Source organism: Myotis myotis, unplaced genomic scaffold (genome assembly GCF_014108235.1).
Source record: "Myotis myotis isolate mMyoMyo1 unplaced genomic scaffold, mMyoMyo1.p scaffold_m19_p_5, whole genome shotgun sequence".
Classification (NCBI taxonomy): domain Eukaryota; kingdom Metazoa; phylum Chordata; class Mammalia; order Chiroptera; family Vespertilionidae; genus Myotis; species Myotis myotis.
Genome location: NW_023416357.1, coordinates 56103504 through 56113746, shown reverse-complemented (window position 1 = coordinate 56113746; position 10243 = coordinate 56103504).

The window sequence follows — 10243 nt, the reverse complement described above, 5'->3', positions numbered from 1 at the left end:
CCAGGGGAGGAACTAACAAGAGACCTGAACAAAGGCCCAGTAATAATGGAAGCCAAGTTTTTCACTGTCAGAGAAGAGCAGCAACTACTCCCAAAAGTTGCTTGCATACATGGTACAGATATGAGAATGATATAATATAAAATTTTAAATAGTATGTGGTATTTTAATCTTAATATATTTTAAATTCTGATATAAAGTTCCAAAAATATCAGTGGGGATAGAGGATGTTTCATTGAAGGTGGTAGATCCTGACCTTGGAAGATCTAGGGCAGCTCCACCTTCTTCCAGCTCCACCTCTTCCAGCTCCTCTTCTTCTAGCCCCCTTCCTCTCTGTGTCACTCCCTACCAGGGTAAGTCTGTCAGGTGGGTACCTCACCACCTCTTGTTGCAAAGCTTTCCTCACCAAGAAGACTACCCTCTGATGATATACCGGAAGGATGGCTTAAGCCAGTGATGGCGAACCTTTTGAGCTCGGCGTGTCAGCGTTTTGAAAAACCCTAACTTAACTCTGGTGCCGTGTCACATATAGAAATTTTTTTATATTTGCAACCATAGTAAAACAAAGACTTATATTTTTGAGGTTTATTTTATATACTTAAATGCCATTTAACAAAGAAAAATCAACCCAAAAAAATGAGTTCGCGTGTCACTTCTGACACGTGTGTCATCGGTTCGCCATCACTGGCTTAAGCCCTACCTGCCGTGGAGTCGAGTTGCCCCAGGGACACTCACACAGCTCTACCACTCCCAGTCAAACAGAACACACCTACTCCTGCAGCTTCCTCTCTCCCCAGTTCTCCTGCTCAAATAGGCACAGGGGTAGAACAGCCAGTCAGCCTCAACCAACTATTCTTATAAACAATTCCCTTGGAATCCAAATATTCTCACTCTCTTTCTCCACTCTCTCCTGTCCTTCCTGCCTCTCTCTCCCTCCCTCCCAAAAATTCCCTTATCACACTGGAGGGGGCCTATAGTAGGAGAGGCTGCATGTGGTTGCGAATGGCAGACAACCCCTAGAGCAGTAGTTCTCAACCTTCCTAATGCCGTGACCCTTTAATACAGTTCCTCATGTGGTGGCGACCCCCAACCATAAAATTATTTTCGTTGCTACTTCATAACTGTAATGTTGCTACTGTTATGAATCGTAATGTAAATATCTGATATGCAGGATATATTTTCATTGTTACAAACTGAACATAATGAAAGCATAGTGATTAATCACAAAAACAATATGTAATTATATGTGTTTTCCGATGGTCTTAGGCGACCCTAGTGAAAGGGTCGTCTGACCCTCAAAGGGGTCGCGACCCACAGGTTGAGAACCGCTGCCCTAAAGAGATTGCTGCACTCCAGCTCTCTTTAGAACATGAGATACTGACTGTCCTTAGTTTTGTCCCCTAGTCCAGAATAACAAGAAAAGTCCCACTAAAGAGCCTAATACATACATTAATGCAAAGAAACTGTAAGGAAAGAGACACGTAAAACTGGTGACCATGATTAAAATTCAGTAGGAAACTGGCACAGGAAACTAGGAAAAAAGGAAATTAACACAGGTACTGTCTGAATCTTTTCCAAGAATATATTCATGCATTATTTATGTAATTTAAAATAAATCAAAAGCAATAAAAAATTTAAAAACTAATTACTAACATTCAAAAGGAACATAGTGACTATAAATCACAGAATGGGCTTTGTTACCATAAAATCAATGAAGAAATTTAAAAAATGAATAGATTTTCCCATATAAGTAAATATATATATGTATGCACATCTCATACAAACAGAATTTTTAAAACATCAAAATCCTAATATTTAAATGAGGTATAAACTTCAATTAACTATTAAAAGAAGAAAAACAACTGTCTTAAATTAATATCTATGGGTTGCCTCGTGGTATTGGATTACTGGTGGGGTTTTTTCCTTTTCTTTTCTTATGGAATTTCTAAAATGAACATCTATCACTTTAAATTTTTAAAAAATACTTAAAAAGAAACCCCTCCAAAGTATGTATGTGTATAAATATCAAATATACATTTTTTTGTAAAACTTAGAATCGCAATACTACAGAGAGAAATATAGAAACTTAGAGCCCAGTAAAAACAAAAACGAATTTTCCCAAAGAAACAAGTATCTATCTATCTATCTATCTATCTATCTGCCTAAGCGACCATCGCAACTGAACCGGCAACAGAACAAACAGGCTGCGTGGGGTGACCAGGCTGGCAGGGGGGTCAGTGAGGGGAGATCAGGCAGGTGAGCAGTTAGGAGCCAGTGGTCCCAGATTGTGAGAGGGATGTCCGACTGCCGGTTTAGGCCCGATCCTGGGGATCAGACATCCCCTGAGGGGTCCTGGATTGGAGAGGGTGAAGGCTGGGCTGAGGGGACCCCCCCCCCATGCACAAATTTCATGCACCAGGCCTCTAGTCTATATATATATAAGCCTAGTAACCCAACAGCGAAATGACCAGAACTATCGGTTGACCAGATGCTATGACACATACTGACCACAGGGGGAAGACGCTCAATGCAGGTGCTGCCTCCTGGTGGTCAGTGCGGTCCCACAGTGGGAGCACTGCTCAGCTGACCGGGATAAGCGGCACTCCCACAATGGGAGCAGCCTCTCAGAGGGCAGGTCTACAACCGCTCAGCTGCCTAGGATGAGCAGCTGCTCCTGCAATGGGCAGATCCCTGCAGGCCACACACACCCCACCAGTGCACGAATCCGTGCACCGGGCCCCTAGTTTGATAATAATTTTCTTTTTTTCTTCTTTTTTTTTTTTATTGATTTTTTTTACCGAGAGAAAGGATAGAGATAGATAGAAACATCGATGAGAGAGAAACATCGATCAGCTGCCTCCTGCACATCTCCTACTGGGGATGTGCCCGCAACCCAGGTACATGCCCTTGACCGGAATCGAACCTGGGACCCTTCAGTCCGCAAGCTGACGCTCTATCCACTGAGCCAAACCGGTTTTGGCTGATAATAATTTTCATCCATATGATGGTTTATAGTTAACTTTATACTTTAAAATAGTCACTGACTCTTTAATACAGCAGTCTTTCAAGAAGTATCAACATGACAAGGACATTTAAGAATTCTTAAACTAACAAGAAAGTGTGTTACTTTTTTTATAATTTTAGAATTTTCTATGAACAATTATCTATGCTTCCTGAATTTTTGCTTTTCTTTTCTGAAGTTATTCTAAAAATCCTTTTTCAGAAAAAAAAATGTATTTCCTCTGGCCTTCAATAATTCTGACATATAACCTTTTTTTACTTTGAAACTTTATCTGCTCTTTTTTCCTTCACTTAATTTTTATATGAGTGGATGGGATACTAAACCCAAAGATAATATAAATTCTAAAATTAATATGTCAATGTATTTATAGAATAAGTATAATGAAATCTCACTATATTCATTAAATCATGAACTATAAATAACCTTACATAACATACTCCCCAAGAATAAGTGAACTGTAATCTTTTAAAAACTTTTATAATGTACTTTCTTTCAAAAAGAAAGATGCACTAAGCTTGTAGAGCTAGTCTTGTGTCTAAAATTAACCTGTGAATGAACCAGCCAAATACAAGATCATGGTCTATATCCATGGTACAGAATTTTCTTCAAGAAGCTAACCCATAGTCCTGACTGGTTTGGCTCAGTGGATAGAGCGTCGGCCTACGGACTCAAGGGTCCCAGATTCGATTCTGGTCAAGGGCATGTACCTTGGTTGCAGGCACATACCCAGTAGGGAGTGTGCAGGAGGCAGCTGATCGATGTTTCTCTCTCATCGATGTTTCTAACTCTCTATCCTTCTCCCTTTCTCTGTAAAAAATCAATAAAATATATTTTTTAAAAAAAGAAACTAACCCATAATGAAAGCAAACACCAAGGTACTTGCATCATTTAGGCCAGCTCCCCGCTCTAACCAAGGAAAGCTGGAAATGGGAGAAAGCAGCATTGACGAAACAGAAGACAGGGAGCACTCCTATAAATAGGAATATCAAAGCCTGACTGACTCCCAAAAGCACTGTTTGACTATTCAAAGGCATGAATCCTGCCAGTCCATTCAATCCTTCTATCTGTGATTCAGTCTCTCTATTGTGTACCTGGTAAAACTCTATCAACTGAAAAAGGAACCATAAATTATGTATTTCTTGAAACAAAGATAAATCAAGGGAAATATTGTAATTAGGGCAGGGGAGGGTAGGTGGGAAGAGATCGACCAATGAACTTGTATGCATACATGCATAACCTGTGGACACAGACAATAGGGTGGTGAGGGCCTGGGCAAGGGGAGATGGAAGTGGTTTATGGGGAAAAAAAAGGAAGACCTATGTAATAATTCCAACAATAAAGATTTAGAGAAAAAATAAATAATATTTTAATAATTTAAACCAATATTGGGTTATCCTTATTAATGAAATCATAAAGAACCAAGTTTTTAACTTAACATGAAGTTAAATACTATTAACAAATATTCATTTTTTTTAAAGAGTGGGAAATGTTACTTTTTTCCACATTTGAAAGTATTGCTTTCCTTATTCTTGTGTAGACCCAATTTCACTAAAGTTGAAGAGGACAAACAGGGTAGTATTAAGCAAACTCTTCTTGGTGAATTGGTGAATATCTCATCTAATCCTACTTAGAGCCTGTTAAAGAAGAGTTTGAATTTTAGAGAGCTAAAAATCGTCCTGTAGAAAACAGCAGGCAGTCCTCCCCAGAAAGCTGCAGGTTCTGGACACTTATGTGAGCTAGCAGTGAGCCCCTGATCACAGCGGGAGGCTCGCAGACATGACACGTTTGGTGCCAAAGCAAGGGCTCTAATTAGCGAAGGATTCCAGTCTGATAGTAAAGGGCTTATCCTTCTTTGGGAAATAATGAGCCATATAATGTTTGAAGCTTCCATGTAAGTTTTAGAGAAGAATGGGGGTGCCGAGAACTGCCTTCAATGTGTTAAAGTGACAGACACAGGTGACCGAACAATGAACTGTACACTTGGCAAAGAAGGAGGAAATATTCGGTATATGCTAGTGTCCTCCAGAGGAGCATTCCTCTTTTGTCCCTAAATTAAGATGAAACAAGTTGATAGGCCACACAGTGGTTGAGTTGATAAAATGTATTTTCTGGAAACTTTGTCTAGATACTTACTTCTACATAAGTCAACACCTGGGAACTTCTTTGAAGATCAGAGACAAAGCTCAGTTTAAAGGCTGAAAGTTCATTAGCAAACATAAACATTCAGTAGTTAGAATTACCTAACATGATGTCCACACCCAGGGCCCGAATGCTAAAAAAATGAGAACATATCCTCTTGTCTTCTAATATAAAAAAATATTACTACTCCCAAAAGTTGCTTGCATACATGAGTTTTTACTTTTTTTTAACTATACAAGCTCTAAGAATAAGAGTACTTTGACTTTTATTTCATGTAACTGCTTTGGGGGAAAAATACTTATTGTTCACCAAAATGATATATATGCATTCTTTAATAAACTAAGTAGATAACTATTAACTTAATCTTTGTGTTTTCTTATTCACCCATTCACTCACCTAGTTACACTTAAAATAGCTAAGCCTTCTAGGATAAACTAAAGTATATATACTATATATGAAAATGCTGATGTTTTACACATTTCGGTAATGCTGAATTTTCTTCCAGTATTTGTTTAGAAAGTTTAAAAACTCTTGGCTTAATATTAAAATGTTAAATGTGTTTCTAAAAGATTCATCTTAAGAATTATAAACCTCAAGTAAGTAAAGTTAACAAATCACTAATAGTCATCCTAAAGTCCAAGAACTGGGATTAGAAATTTTGAGTGAAGAACATTGCAAAACAAATATCTAGTATAGTTACCGTATTAACTCGCTAAAGGCCAAGAAATTCTGAACCCTGAAATACATCTGTTCCCAAGGACTTCATTTCAGCTTTATGGAACTGAGGGATTGCGAATGACATTTGTTTTCCCAACCAGAACACTGAGAATCAGGGTTTTTGTCTCTAATAGAAATATTTTGAAATAGCATGAATATATAGATTCCAGAAAGAAAAAGGATTATATGCTTTGCATAGAACATTCCTCATTTCCTTGTCCTTCCCTTTTTGCAATGGGCAACCATTTCTCCTGGGAAAGAATAATAAAGGCTCTGTTGCACAATGACCCTAGGAAAAGCAAAGGCACTTGATCTGCCTCATCCCTTGCCAGGTAAGGGAGAATTAATCTTGGTGGATGTGCAAAAGCACCCTGAGTCTTCCAGTAGGCCTCGATGTTCAAAGGCCTTATGGGACACAAGTTAGGCACGTTACCAGAAAGTTGGGCAAATGACTTGGTAATTTAAAAATACAAACTAATAGAAATGTAAGCTACTTCATTTGGAAGAAAGTTACTGAATTTGAAAACCAATTGCTTGTAGGGGTAAATATAAACACTGAAGAGCATCAAAAGGTTTTAATTGCTCACAGTTATAAAACTGGCTGTTATAACTTTACTAGTGACCCGATGCACAAAATTCATGCAGAGTAGGCCTTTCTTCCCCCAGCTGCCTGCACTGCCTTCCCCCGGGAACCGGGCTTCCCTCGCAGCCCCAGCTTCACCTGGAAGGTCATCAGGAAGGACGTCCAGAAGGATGTCTGAAAGGACATCCAGTCTAATTAGCATATTATGCTTTTATTATTATAGATGCCATGTTTTGTTTGGCAACATAGTCTTCCTAACCAAGATTATATCTGGAAAATATAAAGTGCACCTATTTATTTTATTTTTTTATTTTAAATCCTCACCTGAGGGTATTTTTCCATTGATTCTTAGAAAGAGCAGAAGGGAGGGGAGAGAGGGGGAGAGAAGGGGAGAGAGGAAGAGAGAGAGAGAGAGAGAGAGCGCAATATGAGAGAGACAATGGAAGAAGATGGTCAAAGAGAGAGGCCCTCAGAAGTCAACCTTGCCAACACCTCGATCTCATACTTCTAGCCTTCAGAACTGTGAGGAGATAAATTTTTGTGCTTTAAGATAAACAGTCTGTGGTACTCCATTATGGCAGCTCTATATAATACAATGCCCATCTCATTATGTAATTGCTTCACTTGATCGATGGCCCTTGTTCTCTGAATAGTAAATATTTAACATGTTTTTTCTCTTGGTTTTGAGTATCTATCTCTGTGCAATGTCCCTGATCTGAAAGACACACAAAAGGTGTAATTCCTTCTGCTCCTCTGCCCTTCCTTTCCATGTCTTCAATCATAACCATAACCTCAGGGATCTTTGTTACAAATGCTCCCACCTCAGTCATGCGGCTCCAAATCAATTCAACCTAGAATCCTTCTTTAAATTAAAGCTTCCTATATAAATCCATCCTTGAAATTTTTTAATATATTTTTATTGATTTCAGAGAGGAAGGGAGAGGGATAGAGAGATAGAAACATTAATGAGAGAGAATCATTGATTGGCCGCCTCCTGCATGCCCCCTACTGGGTGGGTATCTAGCCTGCAACCCGAGCATGTGCCCTTGGCCGGAATCAAACCTGGGACCATTCAGTCTGCAAGCTGAAACTCTATCCACTGAGCAAAACCAGCTAGGGCCATCCTTGCAGTTTAAAGTACAAAACTATTTGGCTCCTTCTAATTCCTACATCAAGAATTGATCCTTATTCCTGATCTTAAAGGAAAAGCTTTCAGTTTTTCACCATTGAGTATCATATTAGCTGAGGGTTTCTCATATATGGCCTGTATTATGTTTAGGTACTTTACTTCTATACCCATTTTAGTGAGTGTTTTAATCATAAATGTATGTTGTATCTTATCACATGCTTTTTCTGCATCTATTGATATGATTATAGGGTTTTTAATCCTTTATTTTTTTTAATGTGCTATATCACATTGATCATTTTTTGTATGATGAACTATCTTTGTGCCCATGGAATGAACCCCACTTGAGCGTGATTCCATTGGCTAGTCTAGGATTTTTCAATATTTAATCATCAGAGATATTGGTCTGTATTTTTTTTATGTTATCCTTGCCAGGTTTTATATCAGGGTAATGTTGGCCTCATAAATGTGTTAGAATGTATTTTCTCTTCTTCAGTTTTTTAGAAGAGTTTGAGAAGGATTTGTATTAATCTTCTTTGAATGTTTGTTAGAATTCCCAAAATTACTTTTAAGTATTTGTAGAAATAGAAGTATTTTTTGCTATTTTCTATTTGCATCAACTCTAACCTGCCAGAACACTAACATGTAAGAAACCCTCAAGGGAAGATTAGCTCAGCTAGGAAAAGCTTAAAATCAGTGAGGTCTGTTATCACAACTACATTCTGCGAAAATCAATGTTTGCAAGTAAAAGACCTTAAAGAATTAAAAGTAAACAATTAAACAAAAATCCACAAAGCTTTCAATACACACACACACACACACACACACACACACACACTTAAAAAACACATTTCAAAGGTACTTTAAATTATTAAAGAGAAACTATCATGCTTGAAATATTACATTCTCTATCACAGAGTGTATTCATTTCTGCTAGTAAGATTGCTACTTTGAGGAGGCACTGAATACTAGTTTTAGCAACACAAACTAATTATCACCTTTACATAGGACAAATATTTTTTTTCATGTGCAATGATCTCCAATATGTTTCTGTCAAAGGAATAATAAGCAGTTATAATGGCAATTGAGAAAGTATGGTTTACATTCTCACTAGCTAGAAACAAAACCTTTAAATAAAACAAGTTCTAATTTATTGACATAATTTCTAAAAGGAAACATTTTTAAACAAAACCAATAATAAGCTGATACTCTTAAAATATATCTTCTGATAGGAATATTATGGAAGGCACAAACCTATTTTCCTAAATTGTTTGATCATATAATATACAAAACAATAATTTAAATCATTTTATTATATATTTCCCACCAATTTCCATCTCTATACCAAAAAGACTAGACAAAATAAAATATGTCCATATTACAAAAGTTTACTACTAGTCTGGAACATATTCTATGGAAAGATAGAGAAAGGTATCTTATTTCTTGCAACTGAAAAAAATTTGAATTTCTGCTTTTGTTTTGTTCTGTCTTTTTAGCAAGTCCACTGACAGGTCTGGAACCTTAAATAAAAATGTTTTCTAAGAGGAAAATAATGTTTATCTTTCAAAAACAGAGAACTCAATTATAACTAAATTTAGAACATAGGTCAAGCTCTTTCATGCTCTCTTAGAAAATAAGGAAAGCCAAAGAAATCTTCTCTAAAAATACAAATCAAATATTAGTTTATGGAAGTTCTAATTATTTTGGATATTTTCTGGTTAAAAACATGTCTTGTTAAATGTCTTAGCTATACAATATATTTTTAGAAGGAGAGAAAAGGAGTAGAATGAACCATTTCTAGTCTCTTGAAAAAGGCTGTTAACATTTTCTCTGGATTCGTGATGTAAAGGGAAGCACTGCCCTCTAGAGGAACAAAAGCTTTATAGAGCGTGCAACTAGTTCACAATTATGTAACGTTGCTGTACACATAACTGTCCTACTAATTTTAATTTTATGTTCTATAGCGCATAAAAAAAATAGCTTCATTGTAGATAATACTAAAAATGTTTTAAGTAAATATAGGCTTTTTCAAGAGTTTGGTGAACACTTTAATTTATGGTACATTAATTTACAAACCTTCAAATAATATATTTGCATTGCACTTGTGTAATAAAGGTTTGTCTCAGAAAATAGAACGTTTTTAGTTTTTCTTAAAGTATGTAGATGTAAATCTAAGAGACTTTTCCCCAAGTTACTACAACCATAGAACCATGCATGCAATACATAGGAACTTAAATTAAAAAGAAAAATGGGTAACAAAATTGACCCATAATTTTGCTATCATATTCAAACTTACTTTTAGAGGGTTTAAAAGCAAGTAAAAAATAGATGAGAATTTAAAACTTCAACAGCTAGTTGTGGCAATTCGTGTCAAGAATTTCCCCATTTTCAGAAGAGTTTTCAGCATGCACATTGTCCCAGGAATCAAAACCAGAATCCAAAGCAAATGACTTAAACATCTGGGTCTCTGTTTTTAATATAATTAACCATTTTTGTTCAAATTATTCTCCCCAGAATCATAGCCAGGAAGAGGTAGAGGTACTGCCTCATCCATGCTTCCACCAGAGCAGCCTTTGTCTTGTCTTTCTGTTAGGATTCCATATAAACTTAAATGGTCCCTGGCTTTAGGAGGGTGTGAGGGAAGGAGTAAGGGAGGTAG